At 48.1% G+C, this 24,793-nt stretch overlaps 2 long non-coding RNA genes across 2 annotated transcripts; both read right to left on the bottom strand.

Moving 5' to 3' along the window:
- Window positions 1-4,334: 4,334 nt before the first annotated feature.
- Window positions 4,335-5,058, bottom strand: LOC139704798 (uncharacterized). The gene is made up of 3 exons (XR_011706824.1): window positions 4,975-5,058; window positions 4,652-4,804; window positions 4,335-4,411 (listed from the first exon to the last, which is right to left on the bottom strand). It is a non-coding gene; the product is annotated as an uncharacterized lncRNA (long non-coding RNA).
- Window positions 5,059-22,821: 17,763 nt separating this feature from the next.
- LOC114103452 (uncharacterized) lies at window positions 22,822-24,688 on the bottom strand. Its single transcript, XR_003584677.2, has 2 exons — window positions 23,959-24,688; window positions 22,822-23,766 (listed from the first exon to the last, which is right to left on the bottom strand). It is a non-coding gene; the product is annotated as an uncharacterized lncRNA (long non-coding RNA).
- Between the last annotated feature and the right edge of the window lie 105 nt (window positions 24,689-24,793).

Raw genomic sequence — 24,793 nt, 5'->3', positions numbered from 1 at the left:
GGCCTGCATTTCTCCTGTAGATAGGTAGGAATGTGACGTATCCTGTCCACTTAGGCCAGGCAGGGCTGCAGGTAAATTGCTTCTTGGAAAAGAAAGCATGTGGAGGTCAGCACAGTGGGTCCATTTTATAGAATTATTCTCTAAGCCTCATGTTCCCACCATCTGCATCTGTCTGTCCCCTAACATTACCAGGAAACTTTTTTTCTGCTGGGCATGATGGCACACTCCTGTAACCCCAGTGGCTCAAGAGGCTGAGGCAGGAGGATCACAAGTTCAAAGCCAGCCTCAGCCACAGTGAGGCACTAAGCAACGCAGTGAGACCCTGTCTCTAAATAAAATACAAAATAGGGCTGGGGATGTGGCTCAGTAGTCAAGTGCCTCTGAGTTCAATCCCCAGTATCCCCCAAAAAAGAAAGTAAACACACTCAAATACTGTCTTAGGAGCTGCTCAGAAAGTTCTGATGCTATAAGAGGAAAAGAAAAAAAATGAATAAAATAATTCCCCATTTGGGGAAAATTACTCATGTTGAGAATATTTTTGAAGCCCACTCTTTCTTCTAAAGAGATTAACGTTTTGCGTTAAGGCCTAACACATTCTCACTCTCTGGAGTTTTGGGCAGAACAGGAAATCCTTGTGGATCTCTCTGAACATTTCATTTCCTCTCTTGCGTGGATCTGTTCCTCTTCCTCTTGGTCCTCCCCCTCTCTCCTCTCTGCATTTCTGCAGGTGAGCTGGTCTCTCTCATCTCCTTCTCTGTCCGTCTCTGTTCACCTCTTCCCCCGTCGGCTCACAGTCTTCCCTAGAGAGCCTAGCTTAGGGGCACCTGCTGCCTGTCTGTCTCTGTTTCTTTGCCCCAGTCGCTGGACATGGGTCCCCGTTCTCCATCTCATCTATTTCTCTGTCTTACGCTGATGTCCTGTCAACTGACTGCCTATGTGACTCGAACCCATCTATCTTTTCTTTTTAGGGCTGAGGACAGAACCCGGAGGCTCCCGCACACCAGACAAGTGCTGCACAATGAGCTATACCCCAGCTCCATTGACCTTTCCATCTTTTTCTTTTTCTTTTCCTTTTGGTACTGGGGATGGAACCCAGGACCACTTAACCACTGAGCTACATTCCACTGACTTTTTTTCTATTTTATTTAGAGATGGGGTCTCACTGAGTTGCTTAGCACCTTGCTTCTGCTGAGGCTGGCTTTAAACTTGCAATCCTCCTGCCTCAGCCTCCGGAGTCACTGGGATTACGGGCGTATGCCACCGCGCCTGGCCCTTTCTATGCTTGTATTTCTGTCCCTGTAAATTTCTGTCCCCTTGCTTAGGCCTCTCCCCCTCCCTCTTCCTTGCCCTCCCCTCCTCTCTCTTTTCCTCCCCCCTCCTTGCCTCCAACCGCCCCCTCCAGTTCTCTTTTCCCTCCCTCTCCCCTCCCCTGGAGTCCCAGGATAGGTGCAGACAGCAAGTCATGAATAGAAAGTGAAAAGCCACCCAGAGATTTCTAGGCCACCAGATGTGGGCTCATTTAGACAGGACAGCTGGTAACATAACAACTTCCTGTCTTTCCGGAACATCCTTCACTGCTGCTCAGTTTGCTCGTTGGAGACTCACGTGGGCTCCCCTCTCCCGCGGCCCCCACAGTGCCCCTCATGTCTTCCTCCGTCAGCAGCTCGAGCCCAGATGCTGCAGCGGTGCCCAGGCCTCCCACCTGAGCCTGCCACCCCCTGCCCTCTCGCTGCCCGGCTTGGAAGAGGAGCTACAGGAGCAGGAAGGCCCACCGGAGGCCCTGGAGATCCCCAGAAAGGAAATTCTCAAAAGCAGCGTCCTGCCTTATTTTGTGTCCCATTTTATGAATGAAATAACTTATGGGTCACCTCAAAAGCCCCACAGAGCTCCCAGCTCCCAGCATCAGGGACCTCAAGGCCAAGAAAGCCTGGGCAAAGGGGCAGGGCGGTGCAGTGGACATGACCTTGGGCTTCTGCCAGGTGGACAGACCGCCCTGAGGTCAAGCCTTCCACTGGGACTTAGAAACTGTGTGGCCTTAAGCAAGCGGCCTTTGCTGTCTGAGCCTCAGTCTCCTCATCTGTGGGATGGGAGGTGTTACAGCGAGCTGTGTTGTTGCCTGAGTCCTGTTTGCAGACAAGCGAGGATAAAACCGAGGCCCAAGTTCACACAGAGTAGATCCCGATCTCCCAAATCTTTTTGAGCACTTTCTGTGCCAGACCCAATCCCAACGCCTCATACATGTTCACTGAATCCTCGAGGCCACCCTGAGACCCATTATTATTCCCCTTTTATAGATGAAGAAGCTGAGGCCCAGAGAGCATCAGATCCTTGCCCAAGATCACACAGCTCCTAGACACCAGAGTCAGGCACAATGCTGGCAGCTGGTACAGAGCCACCTTGTAACCCCATACGACACTGTTTGTTCAAATCCTGGAGATTTACGCTTACCACCCCCCTTCATTGACTTTCATGTACGCAAATAATATGTGAATGTGTTCTTGGTGGAAACACTGGGGGCGGGCGCTACTCAAGCTTTGATCTTACCTGTACTTTCCACTGTGCATGATTTGGAGAGGATCCTGCGGATGTTTCCCAAAGGTTTGCGTTTGTACTTTACAGCTACTTTCCAGAACCTTCCCCCTGGAGGCAATAAACCTGAGACTGAAGGCAGGTGGGGGCTGGAGGTGGTCTCTCTTTCTGTTGTTAAAGATCTGTGAAGACCTGTAAATACGCTGAAGGCCAGCAGACAGACTCAGCTGGGGCGCCAGAGAGCTGACACAGCAAAGTCCCCTCGCTTGTCCAGAGACAAAATCCAAAACGCCTGGGTCATCCCTCGCACTGTCCACCGTGGCAGCCACTCCTCGTGTGTGGCTTTGAGCCCTTGATGAGGCGGATCCAACATGAGATGGATTGTGAGTGCAAAACGCAGGCTCACAGGTCTGCCGTGGAAGGTGCCCAGAAATATGGCAGCCACGGTCACCATGTTGTCCTTGCTGTGGTCATTTGGCAGGGGGAGGGTTTGAGGACGCTCTTTTGGTGGAAATACACTGCCCTTTGCAGCATCTCGAAGCCTTATGCATAATAAAGTATAAACTGTCTCGTGAACATTTTGCATGTTGATAAGATGTCAATATATTGGGTTTAATATAATGTTATTAAAGTTGATTTTTTCCTGATATTTTTACTTTTTTAAAAGTAGCTACTGGAAATTTTTAATTCCCCTCTGTGGCCTCTATTCTATTTCTAATGGCATCACTATTCTCAACAGATGGTTAAGGAGACAAGCTTTTTTTTTTTTTTTAATTTCCTGAAAACAGTAATAATAGTTCAATTGTATCAGGTGCTCATGAGCCAAGTAAAAAGGTAAACGCTCCCCATTTCTCACTTCTTCCAACCCCTCACAATAGCCTAGAGGTAAGCACTGTCTTGTCTCCATTTTGCAGAGGAAAAAACTGAAGCTCAGAGACATGAAGTCATTTGCCCAAGGTCACACAGCCAGGAAGCAGCAGAACAGCAGTCTGACACATCAATCATGGATTAACTGTGTTCAGTGACAGGACAAAGAGAACCACTCCTGGGACTTGGTCAAAAACAAGTGTAGTCAAAAGGAAGCTTTTGAAAAGCCATCTGGCTTTGGAGTAGCGAGTAGGAGCCATCAGAGAAACACAGACCCATCTCTCAACAACCTTCCAAAAAGGAGAAATCAACTGAATTATTTCTAGGCCTTTTTTTTGCCCCACCCCTTACAAGGCCCAGCCCCTGCTCTAACTGAACATGGAGCACACACTTGAAACACTGGTTTGATTTATTAATCCATCTGGGGCACTGACAGGCCTGGAGAGGCCCTCCCTAGGTATCTGCTCCCCAATACTGCTTCCTTCTTCCTTTAGTAATGAAATCACACATGACAATTCAAAAAGAGGGACCACGGTTCACTGCAGCTCTGTGGCTGTGATATGATCAAGGATTACCTCCCAGCCAATGGGATATAAGCAGAAATGGTATACATAAGTTCTAGGAAGTGTTCTTAAATGTAAGAGACCCGCCCTTTATTTCCCCTTGACAAGCTACGTACGGCTGGAATGAAGACACGACCGTAGGTGCTATAGCAGCCGTCTTGTATCTCAAGGGGGCAGGTACCAGTCACCTTACTACAGTGATACCCACAGACCTATGTTCACAGCAGCACAATTCACAATAGCAAACTGCAGAACCAGCCTAGGCGTCCATCAAGAGATGAATGCATGAAGGAAATATGGTATATATACAAAATGGAGCTTTATTCAGTCATAAATAAAAGTGAAATTATGGCATTTGCAAGAAAATGGGTAGAACTGGTGATCATCATGTCAAGTAAAATAAGTCAAATTCAGAAGGTTAAGGGTCAAATGTTGTCCTTCATAGGTGGAAGCTAGAGAGGAAAAAGGGAAGCAAAGGTGGGTGGGTCTCCTAAAAATCAAAGGGGTATCAGTAGAGAAAAGGGACCAGGGGTGGGGATGGAGAGGGAGAGGGAAGGGCTGGGGACGGATATTGACCAATTATATTGTCATATTGTGAGCAGGTGTGACTGTGGAACAGCAGGTCCCATCAATACGTGCAACTGTAACGCATCAATGACAAAAATGAGGAAAAAATAAAAGAGGGCAGGTACCTGCTGGGGTGGCAGAAAAAGAAGACGGAAGGAGCCCAGGTCCCTGGGATCGGGAGCCGCCATCAGCCCCATTCGCCTGCACATTTTCCTTCATAGGAATGAGCCTCTGTCTTCCCTCAGTCCTCCTTGGTATCCCTCGTAAACGCATCTAAACTAGAATGAAAACAAACAAAAACCATGGCTCCCAGTGACGGGTTCCAGGTTGAAAGGCGTGGGGACAAAGGAGCACAGAGACTGTTGGCAGAGGGGACACTGGATGGCGTCAGATGGCACCAAAGACATTGAACATGGGGTGGCAGGTGCGGAGACCTGAGAGTTGATACCTCCGGAGGTAAGTGATGAGGAGGTGATCTCAGGAACCAAGCAGGTGTGGGGGCAACGATGCCCTCTCCCAGCCTCAGCCTCCAGATCTGCAAAATGGGTTGATAAATGCTAACAAATGGGTTCGAGTAATTAAAAGGTGGCGCTGTGGTGATCACACAAGACACATGCTCCTGACCCGCAGGACACGAAGCATTAGTTAGCAACGATGGTCATTAGCCGTGGGGTCATTACCACTGTCATCTCTTGCTGTGATGGGCCTTGCTGCTCCCGTCTCTTGCTACTGGAATGCTCTTCCCCAGGTGGTGTCATGGGAGAGCAGAGGGACAACCTGTTCTGTTCCTCCCAGACGCCACAGGAGCCAAGGCACAGGTGTCTGCCAAGGCAGAGACGCGACACATGAATCTGGATGCCACGAGCCATCTTCCTCCGGTTGGGAAGGTGCCTCTCCAGTGTGGGTGGGACAGGGGTCAGCGTTGGCAGGCGAGAGGGAAACATGGTGGGTTGTACTGCCCTTGGTTTCCCTGCCCCGTGGCCTTGGCCACGTGACCTGCTCTGGAGCAGCACAGGGCTGGGGCACTTGCCCAGCTCAGAGGCCCTGGGTTCCATCCCAGCACCAGAGGGGGAGAGAGGCCTGCTGCACGTCACTGTGATGCCTGTCAACCTGCCCCAGAAAGGAACAGGGGTTGGGACTGTCTCCTGCTTCCTGGCATTTCCCTTTTGCCACAGAAATGAGCACGTCATCCCTTTGGGCCCCAGAACCAGAGACCGCGAAGCAAGGCTCTGCAGAACCATAGCGGCACCCCGCTGCGCAGAGCCAGGCCAGCGCTAACCGCTGCAGCCCACCAGGGGCCTCAGGTCACAGCAGAGCCCACGGGCACCCTGAGCCGCTGGCGGAGGGCAGTGGAGGAGGAGGGCAGATCTCGGGTCCAGTCCAGCTCTGCCTGCATCTAATGCTGGGTGACCTGGAGCAGGTGCCCTGGGACCTTATTTCCTCATCTGTGAAGAGGGGACAATCACAGTGCGGGTGCCTCTGGAGCTGTGGGAGCACTGGATGATGTGCGTAGGGCTGGGGAGGGAAAGGGCTCTGTGAGGAGGAGGGGGACCTGCTGGACCCCACCAGAGGGTTGGAACCCCGAGCTCCAGGCTAGGTAACCTGGGTGAAATGGAGCTGGGAGGAAGCCCCAGCCCCGGCCAGCCCCAGCCCAGCCCCTGCCTGGTCCCGCTGCAAGACTTCTGCCTGCCACACTCCTGGCCCAGGCCTCAGCCCTCCGCCCGCCCCACCAAATCCCCAGAGAACTGAAGCCCCAGGCTGGGATGCGCCTGCTCTCCGGCCCTGATCATGCCCAGCAGACAGCAAACAGCAAACAAATTTGGGTAGCTCCAGCCCACAGAGGACCTCCCTTCAGGCTGTGGGGAAAGCCTGTCCTGGTGCCAGAGCTCGCCTGCTCTGGGCTGGACGGCACTTCCAAGCAAGAGTTTTCAGGTGTGGGAGAGGCCCATCGACAGGCGTGTGCACCAGCAGCCCACACCCAGACACAACACACGCACACGCGACTCGCGCATGTGCTCGTAGACTCACCTTGAGTTCAGGTGACTTCTGGGGTTTCTCCAAGTGCAGACAACCCCGGTGTACAGAGGTGTGATCCCATGAGGTCTGCTTGGTTTGAGTCCCCCAAGATGGACTTACAGATGAGTATTCTGCTCTGAGCTATTTATTTGGGAAGTGATTCCAGGAAACTTCAGGAGGAGATGAGGAAGGGAGACAAGAGGGAAGGAAGTCAATAAAGGGTCCTATGATTTGGGTAAGTGTTCTACAGAGGTCTGTGTGTTAAAGGCCACCAAGCACCTGACACTCTTGGGAGGTGGTGGAAGCTTTGAAGGGCAGGGCCAAGGAGAGGAAGTTAGGTCACTGGGAGTGTACCCTTGAAGGGGATCTGGGGACCCAGCTCCTCCCTATTTCTCTTTCTGCTTCTCTTGCCACAAGCTGAGCAGCTTTCTCTACCATGTGTTCCCACCATGGTGTGCCACTTCACCACTGGCCCCAAACAACTGGGCCAACCAGCCATAGACCAAAACCGCCAAAACTATGAGCCAAAACAAACCTTTCTTCTTTTTAAGTTTATTATCTCAGGTGTTTTGTTACAGCAATAGAAAGCTGACTAACACAAAGGGTATCTTTTATCAAGCAAATTACCACTCTGGGCAACCAAGGTTCGAACCTGCAGATGAACATCAGGAACAGTGTAGCACATACCTGTGTTATCCCATGCAAAGGATGACAGAATTCTTGTATCTATGACTCATTAGTTGAGGGATGTCCCCAGGGGGAGTTCCTCCCAGGGGCTTCTGATTTGCCCCTGAACATACTGAGCAAGCCTGGGGGCAGAGGCAGGTGCAGGGGTTGGCAGAAGGCCCAGGGTTAGAGGGAGGCTGTGAGATGCTTCAGGCACAAAATTTGAGGAGGCTCCTACCCTAGGGACTGTGGAGGTGTGGAGTATAAGCCTCGGTGTGCTTGAATAGAGACAAGGGGTGGTGGGGTGGTACTGACAGAGTTTACTCGGCTCTGCAGCCCACTGGCCTGGATTGAATCCCAACTGAGCCCCTGCAGGGGCTACTTTTATTTATTTATTTTTGGTACTGGAGATTGAACCTAGGGGTGCTTTACCACTGAGCAGCATCCCCAGCCATTTTTATTTTTTATTTTGAGACAGAGTCTCACTAAGTTTCTGAGGCTGGCCTTGAACTCACAATCCTCCTGCCTCAGCCTCCCGAGTGGCTGTCATTACATGTGTGCAGGACCACAGCTGGCCAGGAGCCCCTCTGGACTTCTTGTGACTCTGCTTCTTCTTCTGAAGACTGGGCTACTTATAGTCCTGGCTTCTCAGGACTGTGAAGATCACACAGGATGATTCACATAAAGTGCTGAGATCAGAATTGGGCACAGAATAAGCCTTCCATATGCGTTAGCTCTGACTACGGCAGTGAGCCTCACAGCGCACACATCCTGACGTTTTTCGAGAATCGAGGAAGCAAGATCATCTAGTGATTAAGAAAAGGACTCTTAAAAAAAAAAAGAAAAGGACTCTTAGAGTCAGGCAGAAGGGGACTCAAGTCCCCCATCCAGACCTCAGGTCCCTGATGTTTAAAATCATTTTTAAATAGAAAGATGTTTAACAACAAATTGAAAAAAAAAATGTAAACATAAAATAAAAGATGCATGCACTGTGCTTCTCTAAGCACCATCCCTTGTTTGAAGTCAAGTGTGCAATAAATCTCAGGTATGATTGTTGCATGTTTGATTTCCCATGCAAACAGGAAGTCACTCCTGGGCGGGAGCTGCCAGGAAGAAAGCATTCAGTCAGCGCTATTTATTGCACACCTGCAAGATGCAATTGCACACCTGAGAAGCAAAGCGAGAGTTATTAAAAAGAAGTGGTTCCGGCGCTGGACTAGACCTCTCCATGCCTCCTGCGAGGGAGGCACGCATCTGTGCCCACTGCTTTGCCACTCTGCTGTTCCCCCCCCCCCCCCCAGAGCGGGCAGAGTAAACTCTCCAGCAACTTCAAGCACATAAACCAATACAGAAAAAGGCAGCGGGAAACTGAGAAGAAGCTGATCCCTGCTGACTCCGTGGTCTCCCCCATGCGTCCTGGGCTGCCCACCTGCCCCTGAACCTGCTCTGGTGTAAGAGAAAAAGGACGGAGCTGCGCCTGGGTTTCTATTCAGCGCGGCCCAGTTACTCCCGTGGTGAGCAGGCTTCGTTTTATCTCCCTGTTCTTGGTGCTCTGGGTACCGCAGGAGGAGAACCGTGGTATCTGGGGGCTGCAGAGGTAGGGTCTCCGTCTTGCAAAGAGGAAGCCTTTCTGGGCCATCCCCAGCGGAGCGTTGTGCCGCCCTCCCTCCCCCTGCTTCCAGCCCGCAGCCCTGCCCTGCCCTGGCCCTTTCTTTAAAGATGTGAGTCTGAATTGGAGGATCAGATTGTGCCTGCTGGGGGTCAGGACAGCCCCACGCCTCTGGGTCTTGCTCTTCCCTTCCCACTTGGCCCTGACTGTCAAAGGCACTTCTTCTGCCCATTGCCTGTCTCCCGGCCAGGCCCACTCAGCCAGCAGCCGGGCCTTTTTATCCTGACGGATGCCTTTTCTTTTCTTTTCTTTTCCTTTTTTCTTTTTTCTTTTTGGCAAGAGAAATCAGGCCAGAACTGCCAAATAATTTTCAGAAATCATTTTCTGATGCAACTAAGGACAGCTGGTTAGAATTCAGAGAAGAGAGGCTAATGATTGCCTTCAATATTGACCACCTACTCTTTCTCCACCCCTCCGCCCATCTTTAATACCTTGGTTTTCCTCAGGACCAACTCTCTGCCTCCTCCTGGGTTTGGTCAGGCAGGTGGCAGTCCCACTTCCTGTCCCCACATGGTCATGTGACTCCAGCCTGGCTAAGCATAAACTCACATGCCTCTGGCTACTGTGATTGCTGACTGTTTAAACCACAGAATTGCGTGGGGGAGATGAAGCTGCTACCTTCTCTGCTGGTCTTGGGGTTTTGAGGGTGGCAGAGGGGAAGGACTGATTGAGGGAATGAAGTTCGCACAGAGGGAAACTGAACTGAGGGATGGGAGGAGATAGGCAGTGGGAGACCATCCCTGACAGCATTTGAGTTCCTGGATCAAGCCATACCCTTTTAAAATTACACATGCACTTTTTAAAAATTTTTATTTATTAGTTGATTTTTATATTTTATATTTATTTATATTTTTTATATTTATTTTTTAGTTGAAGTTGGGCACAATACCTTTATTTTATTTACTTATTTTTATGTGATGCTGAGGATTGAACCCAGGGCCTTACACAGCTAGGTGAGTGCTCTACCGCTGAGCCACAACCCCAGCCCAAGGCCTGCATTTTTAACTCACACTAGTTGATTCAATTTTTTGCTTAAGCCACTTGAAGTTGGGTTTTCTGGTTCTTGCAAATAATAGTCCCAATTATCACCACAGAACATTCTGCATAGTTTGCCAACTTATCTTCTTTTGCTGTATGTCCCTGCCTCCCTCACTCCTCTGCCAAGAAAAGTCAGTAATTTTTTATCTTTTCTTCTTATTTTTTTATGCAGGGCAGATATGTGAAGGGGCTCTATCTTACTGCCCCAAATAATGTTTGGCACACAGCAAGTGTTTAATAGGTCTTTTTGAATAGGAAAAAATTCAGACAGGGAGAACCAGGCCAAGGAGTCCAACACTTCCAGAGGACTCGCCCGACTAACCATCTGATCGACCTAATCTTTAAGTGAGAGCCTTCTGCTCAAAGTCCACTGATCTTCATTATATTGCTCTGAAATTCCCTTTATCACCCCGAGGACAACACAGTCACCATAGGAACTAAGATTTGCTGAAACTCTTGCTGCTGCCAGGCAAACTCTCAGTTCCCTATATGGTTTCCCTGTTGAACCCGTTTCCCATCCCCTTCAAAAGTAAGCCATCACGGGCTGAGGTTGTGGCTCAGAGGTAGAATGCTCACCTAACATGTGTGAGGCACTGGGTTCCATCCTCAGCACCGCATAAAAATAAAATATTGTATCCACCTATGACTAAAAAAAATTTAAAAATTTTAAAAACGTCGGCCATCACTCTCATCCCAAATTACAGAGAGAGAAACTGAAGTTCAGAGAGGACCAAGTCACATAGCTAGAAAGCAATAGAGCTATAGAGAAACGCTATTGGCAGGCTGCCCACACAACAGCCTTTCCTTTCTCTCCCTTTATCCCTTGCTGGCAGAGTCCAGCTCTCAATATAGACATTGAAAATCCATACTCCCCTCCAATTAAAAAAAAAAAAAGATATCTTTTTAAAGTGCTTTCTCCCTTCATCAACTGTTGTTGGGACTATCAGTGATGTCTGGAGCTGCAGCCTCCATCTTGTAACCATACAGCAGCCAATACTCTGAGTAGAGAAAAAAGCAAAAGAGCCCATGTTTTTCTATAAAGAATATCCAGAGGGGCTGGGGATGTGGCTCAAGCGGTAGCGCGCTTGCCTGGCATGCACGGGGCGCTGGGTTCGATCCTCAGCACCATATAGAAATAAAATAAAGATGTTGTGTCCACCGAAAACTAAAAAAAAAAAAAAGAATATCCAGAGACCCTGGGTAATATTGATTTCATCCCCTTTAAAGTGCCAGTTATCAAGTTAAACATCCATAAAGGGAGAATATTAAAGTATAATCACACAATGAATGGAATACCATGGAACCATATAAAAGAATTAAGAATTTCTCTGAGCACCAATATAGCAAAATTCTCCAGGCTATGTCAGGAATTGAAAAAAGTAAAGAATGTGATCTGCATCTGCTTTTTGGTAAAACAACTCTGAAAGAATACCAAGAAATTAATGAAGTGACTCACCAAAGGGAAAGGAGACAGTGTAAGATGGGAGACAGGAGTGGGAGGGAGATAAAATTATTTTTAAACACTTTCAACTTTTAAACATGGAATATCACATGAGAAGACAGAAATTTAAAAGTAAAAAATAAAATTAAAAATTCCAGGTATTCGAAAGACCACTGTTTTCCGAACTTGTTTACAATAGTCATACCTTCTCTACCATTAATACATGCTTAACATTTTTACTCAACTTACTTTTTTTTTTTTTTTTTTTGTACCAGGAATTGAACCCAGGAGCACTTACCCACTGACCCACATCTCCAGTCCTTTTTTAGTATTTTGTTTAGAGATAGGGTCTCACTGAGTTGCTTAGGGCCTCACTAAGTTGCTGAGACTGACTTTGAACTCATGAGCCTCCTGCCTCAGCCTCCTAAGCCGTTGGGATTACAGGCATGGGCCACCACGCCTGACTTCCACTTTCATTTTTTTTTAATTTAAAATATCATTTAAATTTTTTTCATAATTGGAAATTCAGCATTAGTTGCCATAAATAGAAGATAATTATAAATATATTTAAATATGTAATATATGGATATACACACACATATTTTGAAGGCATAACAATTTTCTAAAGTTCCAGTTAGATATTTTCACACCTTCTAAATATAGGGCTGAAGGTCTACTCTCTTTGTTAAAAAGAGATTATCTGGGTGTGGACACTGTCAAAGACTTATTAGCACAGGCTGCAACTTACTCCATAAGGTAATTGTTGCTCCTAATTAGAATATTACATAAAATTAAAAAGCAAATCCCTGCTCTCAACCAGGGATTGTCAGAGGAGACCCCAGCTGCCACATGATTTTGTGAATAAATTTTATTAGCACAGCCACATCCTCATTCACAGGTGAGCTCTAGCAGCTCTCACCTCTTGCTGGCAGGTGAGTATCCCTGACAACCCTCTGGCCCGAAAAGTCACAAATGTGCACTCTCTGGGCCCTTCTAGAAAAAGTAGACCCACCCCAGCTCTAAGTCGTATCACACTCAATTTCTCCGGCCTGGAATTGTGTGACCTCATATGGGAATCATCTCCTGGGAGTAAAAAGCCCATGGCAATCTGAAAAGGTCAGGTGTCATCGGTTTTTATCAAAGTGGCTGCTTTGGATGCAAAATCTCTCCCCAGCTTCCTGAAGGTAACAACAAACCAGAAACACCGTCCTGTGTGAAACCACAGCCAATAGGCCGGAAGACCCGGCCAGAAGTGGCCTCTTGCTGGGGGTTTTGCTGGGTGGAGGGATTAGGTGTGATGTCATCCCATCCACAGTTCTAGAGTTTCCAAATATTTAATATGGGGTGTTCGTTTGCTGGGCTGTCAAAACCAAGTACCACAGCCTGCGATGAGACAACAGAATGGTTAGAATATTACATAAAATAATAAATCTCCTTTACACTGGATGAGGGACACCCCAGTGACCCCATTTTTTAACTTTATTAACTCTTGGAAGACTTCATTTGCCAATACAGTCACATTTCTGAGAAGCTGGGTTTTAAAAATTTAGCATATAAATTTTGGGAAACTACAATTCAGCCCCCAGCATGTGTATTATGTGCATTATTTAAAAATGGACAGTATGGGGCTGAGGCGGGGCTCAGTGGTAGAGCGCTTGCCTAGCATGTGTGAGGCCCTAGGTTCGATCCTCAGCACCGCATACAAACAAATAAATAAGTAAATGTCCATCAATAACTAATAAAAATATTTTTAAAAAATGGACAGGAAATGACCAAGTTTTTATTTTTTTAAAGTAGATCAAATAATCATGACCAACATTTTAGCCTGAAATCTTATTTTTGGAAGTAACATTTGTCCAGTGACTTTAAAAACATCAAACTGCATGGGAGGATGAAAAAGGGGAAAGGACAGAGCCCTCTCCCCAACCCCCCCTCCTCCAGGTGGGCAGCGCTAGCACCTCCTCCCAGGAATTGTCTTTTCTCTTTTTAATTTTAAGTTGCTGAGTCTGGCCTCTGACTTTCGATCCTCCTGCCTCCGTCTCCTGAATAGCTGGGATCACATGCGTGAGCCCACCCGCCCGGCTTGTTTTAATTTTGAATATAACCACAACCAACCAACCAAACAAACAAGCAAGCAAACAAACAAAAAAACCCAATAAGAGTGTGGATGGTGGTTTACGGGAGGGGAGTTGTTTTGTTCTGTTTCTTAACTTCCCTTGGTGGTTTTGCAATGAATACTGATTTTGAGCTTCTGAAAATAAAATCAATAAAGAGCCATTTGCTCCCCACTCTCACTCTCACTATTAAAATAATTAAGATGTTTCCAGCCCCAGCCAGCCCTCGGGTGCTCCTCTCAGACTAGAGCAGAGAGGCCTGGGAGAGCACCTGTGGCCCCGGGGAGTGCTCTCTTGTCCTACAGCGATGGGCACTCTTGAGCCACACAAAGGATTGCCTTGTCCCAAGGGATGTGCCCCAGATGCCTTTTCTTCCTTGCAGAAGCAAGCAGGGCCCCCAGGTCCCACCAGGCCTGCAATGTGAGGCAAACAGCCACCTTTCGACATACCTGCTGGGAGCCAAATACATGGCATTCGTCGCCTGCGTCATTTCCCTGAATCCTTCCCAATTTTTATTATCCCACCTTGCAACTATTGTATTCACATCTTCAATTTGTTCGTTTATTTCACAAAGTGTTACTGAGCTCCGTCTGTGTGCTAGGCTCTGGGATACAGCAGTGAGTGAGGCAGACACAGACTGAACCCTGTGGAGCCGGGCGCAGTGGCACAGGCCGGGAACCCCAGCACCTGGGAGTCTGAGGCAGGAGGATCACATGTTCGTTTGAGGCCAGTCTCACAACGTAGGGAGGCTCTGTCTCAAAATAAAAAACTTTAGAAAGGGCTGGGCGTGTGGCTCAGTGGTATAGCACCCCTGAGTTCCATTCTGAGCACAGGGGTCAGGGGTGAGGGGATCCATGGCAGCTGGTAGGAGGACAGAAAAGAGACCAAAGCGTAATGCAATGTCAAGCAGGGAAGGAAACAGAAAACTGGGAAGGGGAGAAGACGCGTTGGCAGGCTAGAGAGCAGGGCCTATTGTAGACAGAGGGCCTGGGAGGGCCGCTCTGACAGGGTGACAGCTGGCAGAGACCTCAAAGAATGAGGAAAGAGCAGCTCTTAGGTGGGAAGGTCTGGGCTGTGAGACGCTTCACAAGGAGGCCCTGCCGAGGCCTGAGCTGGGCAGCTGGGCGGCTTCTGTGGCCTTTCAGCCCTGGCACATGGGAGGTAAAGTGACTCCCAATGGGGTAGCGTTGGTGGCACTATTTATACCATGAAAATTGACAGACACCGGGCTCTGCTTCCTCCCCCTCCTCTCCCTTCCTCTCTGGGTGCCAGCTCTCAGCACACCTCTGTTCCTAGACACAGGCAGGGTCTGGATTTTACACCATATTGGACAAGAAGCCATGGGGGAGCATGGAGTGGCCTCGGTCTTCATTTTCTCAGAGGCGGTTCTGGGTGTGTGTTGGAGGACAGATGGCAGCAGGCAAGAATTGAAACCGCTGGGTCCCAGAGTCGATGGCTGAAATAGGGAGGGATTGGACACGGGACACATTGGGACTTGCTGATGGGTGGGGAGCGTGACCTGTGAGCACAGAGGCATCACCGAGGTTCCAGGTGGCTTCCGGGTGCTCTGGTTATCTTTTTCCACTTGACTAAACACGTGGAGACTAAATGGATTAAAACAATGCTTATTTATTTCACTACAAATCTGCAGTCTGGGCAGCATCTGTGGGGACAGCTCATCCGCTCTTTTCAGCCTTCGCTGGGTAGCTGGAAGAAACAGGCACCTAGAATTATCTAGAAGTCTCCATCCACACCACCAACCGGAGGCTGAGACAGGATCCTGCGTGGACCTTCTCGCTGGGGCCCGTGCTCCGTCACAGCACAGTGACAGACTTCCAAGAGCAGGTGTCCCAAGAGAAAGAGAGCCAGGTGACGTGGCATTACCTTTTCAGACCAAGAGTCAGAAGCTAGGAAGCATCTCTTCTGCAGAAGCCGCAGTCCCCCAGGAGTGGGAGGGGCCACGGGTGCCATCTGGCAGGGGCGTGGTCAGGTCCTTAGAAGAACACATGGACTGGGAACTATCGTCATAGCCTGCTTTGGCCATGTCCTATGCCAGTACTTATAAAAATGGACAGTATGTCATTCCATTCAATTCTGTACTATCTCTACGGGTGACAAAACTAAGACCCAGGGATGTGAAGTCACTCCCCCAAGGCCACCCAATTATTAATGCGACAGAGCCTGAGTCTGGCAGTCATCTGATTCCAGGTTACTGAAAAGCAGCCAGCCGAGGCCAAGCCACCAGGCAAGACTCAGAGTGGCCGAGGTGCCTTGCCAGGTTCACTGCTAACTGCCCTGGGCCCTCTCAGGACCCTTCTGGCCCCTAGGGTGAGTCTTAATTCCTGCCTCTGCAGGGCCCTGAAGCCTGGCTGAGGCTTCCCTCCAGGCTGGGGTAGGGGACATCTTGTGGGCAGGCGGAAGGGCTGGTGACAGCATATCCCAGAAAGCCATCACTGTGTGGCTGGGCTGGCTCGCTCAGGCAGAGTGCCAGAGGGCTGGGCGGTGCAGGCCACAGAAGCTGAAGATGCAGAGAATGACTGTCCAGGCCCAGCCGATGGCCTCGTTATTGCAATCGATATTTCCTGGGAGAAAAGGTCAGGGCTGGGCAGCCGCCGAGATGGTCTCTGGGGACCACTGGTTTCTTCTCAGAGAAGCCAATCCTCTCTCTCTACTGTGGACAGCATTCAGTGGTTTTCCAGAGTCCTGGCAAGGAAGCCTTGACGTGGGGAAAGTGCCACCAGGAAGGGTGGTCACAGGACGCGCTCATTTTCCTTTTTGTGCACCCTTTCTCTTTTCTTTTCGGTTTTTTTCCCAAACATTCCAAATTGTATATTTATTTTTTGGTAAACCATCTCAAGCATAAAAATAGATTATTCTGAAACTGAAAATAACTCCAATACCTGCCAACTGGAGTATGGAGAGACATATTCTTATCTATCTGTATGATGAATACTATTCAGAAATAAAAAGCAATGGATAACCAAAACCACATGAGGAATCTTTAAAACACCCTACTGCGTGGAAAAAGCAAGACAGAAAAAGAACAAGCTCAGCCAGGCACGGTGGCGCACGCCTATAGTCCCAGTGGCTCGGGAAGCTGAGGCAGGAGGATTGTGAGGTCAAAGCCAGCCTCAGCAAAAGCGAGGCACTAAGCAACTCAGGGAGACTTCGTCTCTGAATAATATACAAAATAGGGCTGGGGATGAAGAGCAAGCTCAGCCAGGCCCATCTCCTAAGCTATGAATCAAAGTAGATGCCCAGCCCTGGGGACAGGAGTGAGGCCAGGTGACTGCACCAGGGCAGGAGGGAACTTTTTTTGGGGGGGTGGGGTGGGGGGGGTGATGAAAATGTCTTACCTCTTATCAGGGTAGGGTTCCATGGGTGTATTCATTGGTCAAAACTCACTGCACCATACTCTAAGTGGGTATGTTTTGTCACATGTATGTTATACCAGAATAAATCTGATTTGTAAAATCGTAATAGAGCAAACTCCTACATCGTCACCTTCCAATTTAGGAAACAAAGCATTAGAAGGGAAATTGTACCCCAGTCTGCTTCTTCCTCTTTTTCTCCTAAATAGGATGGCGCCTGCCCCTCCCTCCCCCGCCCCTTCATTTTTCCTCTCACTGCATAGATGCATATTCCTAAATCGGTATTTTACGAACAGCTGCTTGAAACCCATTGGTAAGTTGAAAATCAATTTAGAATGCTACCGCTAACATTTAAAAGAAAAAAAATTAAAAGGATAGGCTGGGATAGAAGAGGGTGAAATAGGACAGGGCAGGAGAGGGTAAGGAGGACCCTGAGCGTTTCACATGCAGCAGGGCAAGCAAGGACATTTTCATCTCGACTTTTACATCTCTGAACTTATGACCTGGCTTGGGATGTAGAATACTTTTCTTGCAGCACATTGTCAACCTCCCTTGACAAGTTAGAAAAATGCCGTCCTAAATAAATAATGCTGCATTGCTGTTTTAAACTTTTATGTAATAGCATCTCACGGCCAGAATCTCCCCAGCTTGCCCGGCATCAGCTTGGAGATGTCTGACCCCTGGGATGCGCCTCGCTCAAGTTCATTCGTTTCCACCGTTGCATGAACCTGCCCTGCGCTATCTTCCATCATTCCTTCCCATGATGGGATTTTTTTCCTTTCGCCAAATGGAACACTTAAAAAAAAAAATTAGCTATCATTCACTACAACCACCATTTCACACTTGGAAGGATATTTTATTTAATATAAATAAAGTCAGAAAATTCTACTCTCTGCAACAAAGACAGTCCTAAATTGAATAAATCTGACTTAAAAAAAAACAACCCATTCCATCAGCCCCTGGTGGCCAGAGCTGTGGGTTTTCTTCCTCGTGGATTGTTAGATTATCCACTGTCTGTTAGTCAGAAAGCCGTCACCTGCACTGTCATCTTAGGCTAGCTGGCTGAACCACTGGGGGGGCAGGGCAAGTCAGCAGGGTCCAGAAGGATTTCAAAGGGAATCCTTCATTACCTTAAAGAAAAAAAAGTCAACTATGCCAAATATTAACATTTGTTCACTCCGGAATATGAAGAGGCATCCATGTGAGTACCTTGCTTGAAGCTTTAAAAAATTCATTAAATATATTTAATGTATTAATATAACGTATTCAATGTATTTGCGTTTTGTTGTTATGGCACGGGGGATGGACCCCAGGCCCTTGTGCATGCTAGGCCAGCGCTCAATCACTGAGCCCCACACTCCCGCAACCCCAATTTATTATTTTATTACCAACCAGTACTTTGCTCTAAGTTTTAAATAGTTCATTGATTTTTTTTTTCCATTGTCAACCAAGGTTAGGGAATTTCTAATACAGGCAAAAGTTGGGTTCCTAACTGGGCATGGTGGCGCACACCTGTAATCCCAGCGACTCCGGAGGCTGAAGCAGGAGGATTGAAAGTTCTAGCCAACCTTAGCAACTTAGTGAGGCCCTGTCTCAAAAAATGGGCTTACTGGGGCCGGGGTTGTGGCTCAGCAGTAGAGTGCTCACCTAGTGTGTGTGAGGCCCTGGGTTTGATCCTCAGCATCACATAAAAATAAATAAATAAAATAAAGGTATTGTGTCCAACTACAACTAAAAAATAAATATATTTTAAAAAGGGCTTAGGATGTAGATCAATGGTAGAGTGCCCCTGGGTTCAATCCCCAGTACTACCCCCCCACACCAAAACAAAACAAAAACTTCCTCATAGTTTAATATCCAGAGCAGCCAATTTATCTGCTCATTCTGTGGTCTTGGGAAGTACTGAAGCTTTTCTTGGTCTCAGGTCCCTCCCCTAACAAAAAAGAAGCTGTGAGGATCCAAATATCCATCAAGTCCATCAACAAGTGAATGAATAAGCAAAACATGATCCATTCATAGGAAGGAACAAGGTCCAGATTCCTGAAAAAATCCAGGGGCTGAAGATCACACGTTCTATTCATAGGAAATGTCCAGAACAGACCAAAACAGAGAGGCAGATTGGCAGTTGTCAGAAGTTGGAAGGACGGATGAGTAGGGGGAGTCTGCTAAAGGGCACAGGGTTTCTCTTTGATGCGGTGAAAACGTTTTTGAAAGTAGACAGAGGTCATGTTTGCACACCATCGTGAAGGTCCTAAATGCTTCTTCTGCATTGTGCCCTTAAAAGTGAGCGTTATGTGAATTTCACCTCAATTTAAAAGAAGGGTGGGGAGAGGTTACACTTCCTGGAGTTACTGAGGATGGATACAAAGCCCCAGGCCCTGTGCCCTGCTGGTCCCATTATTGCTTCGTCATTTCACTCACCATGGAGGAAGGTGAGGTTGGGCTTGATGAGTGTGTGTTTGCCTTGTAAGTCAAGTTTACGAGGCCAAGGCCCTACAGCGAGTCAACTGGACTTTGCACTAGAACTTGGCTCTTCCAAACTGCATGTCCAGAACAAATCCTTCTCTCCGTGCTGTGTCTCCCATCGGATACTTGAACCGCATTTTGCTATCTACATAATAGCTGTCCTCCCACGATCTGCTAACACTGCCGCCACTTCATGGCTCAATAAGCCAGGTTCTGTGGCTTTGTAGCTGTGTCTTTAGTCAAGCCGCCTAATCTCTCTGACTTTTTGTTTGATAAGGTGGGAATGATGACTTACCCTGTGTGCTATGAGGGAATGAGACAGAAGGTACAAGTAAGGCAGGTGCTAGGTCAGCCTAGTCCAGAGCAAATACTGGAAAAATGATACCATAGTATTCTTGCCCCAAAAGTTACCTCCGGCAAAGCACTTAACAGAGCCTTTATGACAGAGATTGGTCACTCCAAATGTGAACAGTGCCCAGAAGCAAACAAGCCTCTCTGCCAGCCTGGTTCCAAATGACAGCGAGATCCGCCCTCCCTAGACAGGGACAGCTTGCTGCTTTTCCCGCCGTGGAGTGACTCATTTTGTGAAGCTAAGGAACATTTAGCAAGGCGGTAATCATCCTAATTTCTCTGCTGGGTAAGTCCAGATGGAAGTGTATTTGGGTCTTCTCAGGCACGGCCAAAGTCAGCACAGGTTCCCTGAGAGCCAAGGCTGGTGCAGGAGATTTCGAACAATCTGCTTATACCCCATCCTCTCAGAAGGCTCCTGGAAGTGTCCCAAAGGCCCCCCTCTCCCTGATCCCAAGAACAGGTGTGATGGCAGATTCACTGGATGTACATCTTGGCCCTGGCCCTCCCTAGCTGGGTTACAAATGATTTCCCCTGTTACCTAACTCCCAAAGAGGCCAGCAAGACCAGGAGCACAGGGGCTGGCACATGGTAACTGCGTCATCAACATTATTATTATCTCCCTGAATACTCTAGAAGGTATGTTCTCACAACAGCCTTCTTGACCAGGTGGTATCGTCCCCATTTTGAAGATAAGAAAACTGAGGCTCAGAACAGGAAAGCCACATTTTCAACAGCCTCTTTTATGGGCTTACAACTTCCACCCCCACCTACCAGCAGCCCATTTTCATCCCAGAAACCAAAGATCTTTTGCCAATGAAGTCAGACTTCATTTAGAAGATGCTGCTGGGTTATGTGGTGTTTTATGGTCCAGTGTTTTCTTACTTTCTTTTTCTTCTTCCTCTTCCTCCTTCTCCACCCCTGCTTCCTCCTCCTCTTCCCCTTCCTCCTCTTCTTCTTCTTCTTTTTTTTTTTTTTTTTTGTTGTTGTTTTTGTGGTGCAGCCTGAATCACCACTTCTTTATAATTTAGGTGTTAAGGAAAATTAAGAACAAGGGCTGGGGTGGGGCTCAGTGATAGAGCACTAATACATGTGAGGCACTGGGTTTGATCCTCAGCATCACATAAAAATTAACAAAAGAAAGTTATTGTGTTCATCTAGAGGGAAAACTTTTTTTTTTTTTTTTTTTTTGTTACCGGGGATTGAACTCAGGGGCACTCAACCACTGGGCCATATCCCCAGCCCTATTTTGTATTTTATTTAGAGACAGGGTCTCACTGACTTGCTTAGCGCCTTGCCTTGCTAAGGCTGGCTTTGAAATCGTGATCCTCCTGCCTTAGCCTCTGGAGCAGCTGAGATTATGGGTGTGAGCCACTGCGCCCAGCAATAAAAATATTTTTAAAAAAAAATTAAGAACAAGGCTGGGAGGGGCTGGGGTTGTGGCTCAATGGTAGTGCACTTGCCTAGCATGTGTGACGCACTGGGTTCAGTTCTCAGTACTACATACAAATAAATAAAATAAAGGTCCATCAACAACTAAAAAATATCAATTAAAAAAAAAAAAGAACAAGGCTGGTGTTACAGCTTGGTTGGGAGAGTGCTTGCCTCGCATGCACAAGGAAGGCCCTGGGTTCAATCCCCAGTACCACAAAAAAGAAAGGAAAAATAACTGATTGTACATGATTGTATAAAATGCTTACATCCAGGGGATATTGAGTGAAAGGTACATGGGAACTCCCTATACCATCTTCACAACTTCTCAGTAAATATAAAATTATTCTGAAGTAAAAAGTTTGTTTTTAGCTGGGTGCAGTGGTGCACATCCGTAATCCCAGCTACTTGGGAGGCTGAGGCAGGAGGATTGCGAGTTTGAGGCAAGTCTGGGCAACTTAGCAAGACCCTTTCTCAAAATAAAAAAGAAAAAAGGATGGGGTGCAGCTCAGCAGTAGAATGCCCCTGGGTTTGATCCCCGATGTCAAAAGAAAAAAAAAAAGAAAGCATAAGTGTTTAGGAAATAGATGTTTAGCATGATTTGAACACTATACAGCATATACACATATCCAAACATCACTTGCTACTCCATTAATGTGCATAATTTTTATGTTTTTATGTATCAGTTAAAAATCTTTTTAAGAAGATGCTTCCTTTTTTTTTAAGCCAGTGTCTGCCCAGAAGATGTGCACTTTGTCAGAGAGATTGCACCCACATTTCTCCCCAGGGTTCCCCACTTTGTACAAAACCTCCAGAATATCGAGGGAGATACAGACAGGCTGGCAACCCTCATCAACTTCTTCCAATCATTTAACAACAATCCCAATGCTCATTACAGTGGGAAGAGGTGGGGGAGTTCAACCCCCACCTTCCAGAACAGAGTCCCAAACTATTGGCCTGGGGCCAAAGGTAGCCTACAGATCCACTGTCCGCCTCACACTCTGTTTTTGAAGAGTTTGAGTTCATGACCAAATTTTAAAACTGGAACATTTCCCACAAAAATCCATATGTCCAAGTTTTTCTGCAAGAGGATCTGGCCACGCTGGGTCCAGGTTTCCCATGAGGCCCCAGTGGGCTGGAGCTAAGACCACAGGGCTCCCCCCACCACCCCAGTGGGATGTGACTCCCTAGTTCACCCCAGTCCCCACCTAGCTGGCTGAATTATTTCATATTATTGGCCTCATTCCTTTAGACACTGGGATACCCTGCCAAGACCAAGTGTCTATAGAGATATTGTTGGTTTTCAGTAGGTTAGCCTCACCCCTCTCCCTTAATCTTATTTTGTAAGCTCCAGGCTGTCTTTAGCAGCCCCCTAAGAATGCCCTGTGGATCCAAGAAGACAGTTTGAAATGGACCTTTTAATCCACTGTCATGTTAAAGACAGGCAAATCGAGGCCCAGAGAAGGGAAAGGACAAAGTTGGACACTTTGTGGCCAACTGCTTTGCTTGCTGGTCCCTAAGGAAGCAGAGACTGTGGATCACAGCAGAAAAAGGAAGGGAACGGGTTCCTTCCTCTGCCAGCTGCTTGGGCTCCCTGGTGAGTTCTGTCACTCTGGGGCCAGCTGATTCACTTAGGTGTGTGCTGGTAAAACTGGACCCTGGAGAGGACAGCAGGTGGAGAGAGGCTGAAGTCCTCCTGTCCTCAGGATGTGGATAGAGGTCAACACACCTGCCATTTTGCATAGGGAAAACCATGGCACATTTACTGTGGGCGCAAGCACGTTTCAACCAGTCATCCCATCTGGTTCCACAATGATGCTATGTCTAATGTGTGTCAGGGCTTGTGACAGCCTCTGGGTCTTTGCTATATAGATTTACTGAATACAAAACAGGGCTGTGCTTCCAGGCTGTCCTGAGTTCCAGTCTTGCTCTCTTATTTCCCAGCTGTGTGGCCTTCAGCAATTAGCCTCTCTGTGCCTTGATTTCTTCATCTGTAAAATGGGGTGCTAGGAATAGTACATACTCCCTGGGGTTGTCTTGAAGATGCAATGAGATAATTTTTGGCACACAGTAAGAAAATGAGTTCAGTATTCTTTTTTTTTTTTTCCCTGACACTTATCAGAAGCTGAAATTTTTATTTGCATCTTTGTTTATTGTCTGTCTGGCTTACCAATGACTCTCCATGAAAGAAAGGCCTTGTCTGACTTACTCAACCCCTGCTTCACCGCCCAGAACAATGTCTGGCACAGTAGGTGTTCCATAACTATTTGTCCACGTAGTGAATCTCGGTCTTTCATACTCCTGCTCCAAATGCCATAGCAATGATACACCCTGCCCGGGAGGAGCCCAAGGTCTCCTGGAGTTGGGCAAGAGCCATCGTGACCTCCACAGGCAGATGTTCACAGCAGCGCTGGGCACCAATCCCAAGAGTCATCAACTGGGCTCAGTGCCTTAGGCTGACTTCGTGTGACTTCTGGTGGGCACAGCCTTAGCACGGGAGAGCGAGTTGGTGACTGGACAGTGGAGTGTGCAGCTGAGGAGTCAGGGGAGCCCTGAACCTCAGCAGTCGAGGGTGAATGGATGCCCAGGTGGCAGTCACCTCGATGGCATCCGGGAAAGGGAATCCGTGCATCCAGCGTGTCTTGAGAAACAAAATGAATCTCTCCGCGGAAGGAAGGGGCTTTGTAAAGCAATGCCGGAAGAAACAGATAAACGGAAAGGTCAGGAAAGGAAGCAGATGTGTCTGCTCAGCGTGGGCGGCACTTCCAAACCCAGCCGAAGGCGACGCGCAGCCCCCGGGGGGTGGCACAGTTTGGGGGCCCCCTGGAAAGGGACGCATTTGGAGAGGCTGAGGAGCCGGAGAGGGACGCACCTAAGTTCCTCTGGGAGTCTGCAGAGCCCGGGACCCGCCTGAACAGCCTGCCTCCGTAAAGTCGCTTTCCTCTTCCGCCCTGGGGCCCCGAAGCGCGAAATGTGCAAATTCTCCTTTTATCTGCTGCACGCTCTCGTTCAACTTGGCTCAGGCTGGAATCAGGGTAACCGTTCCGATGATTACATAACTTTGCGAGTTCAAGAAAGATAATCCAAAGATAGGAATGACATTTTATTTTAGAGGACGGGTTCCCCCCACCCCCCAGGGGTTCCAGAAGCGCGCGCACACAAAAGTGATATTCAAGCACCCATATTCCCACCACTCACAGGAACTAGCTAACATTTTGGCATATATGTGTGGGTGGTAGTGAGGGGTTGCTTTTCTTTTCTGTTTTTAACTTAGCCCCCAAATAAGTTTTTCTCTCCCCCCAACATCCATCGTATCAGAATTAAAAATACGTCAACCTACTTCTCTTTATTATCATCCAGCTCCACCTCACCCCACACTTATCTTAAAGGGTAAATTCCAGGACCTCCAAAATGCCTCGGTGGGCTCTCACGTGGCCAGGTCTGTAAACCTCTGGCCTCTGCGAGCAGGATCCACCGAGGGATACAATCTCATTCTCACAGCGCACAGCAACACTTCCTCCCCTAGCCCCAACTCCCGCGAGCAACTTTGCAACTCACGCTCCGGCCAGGGGGCCTATTTGTTCGGCCCGTTTGGCGGAAGGATCCCGCGCGCGGCAGAGACGCTCAACCGTCTCCTCCGCCTCCCGCGCTCTGGCCCCGCCCCCTCCGGCGCCCTGGCCCCGCCCTCTCCCGCGCCCTGGCCCCGC

This window comes from Marmota flaviventris, chromosome 1 (assembly GCF_047511675.1).
Source record: "Marmota flaviventris isolate mMarFla1 chromosome 1, mMarFla1.hap1, whole genome shotgun sequence".
Lineage (NCBI taxonomy): Eukaryota > Metazoa > Chordata > Mammalia > Rodentia > Sciuridae > Marmota > Marmota flaviventris.
Note: the sequence above shows the minus strand (reverse complement) of the source record. Positions and strands in the feature narration are given on the sequence as shown.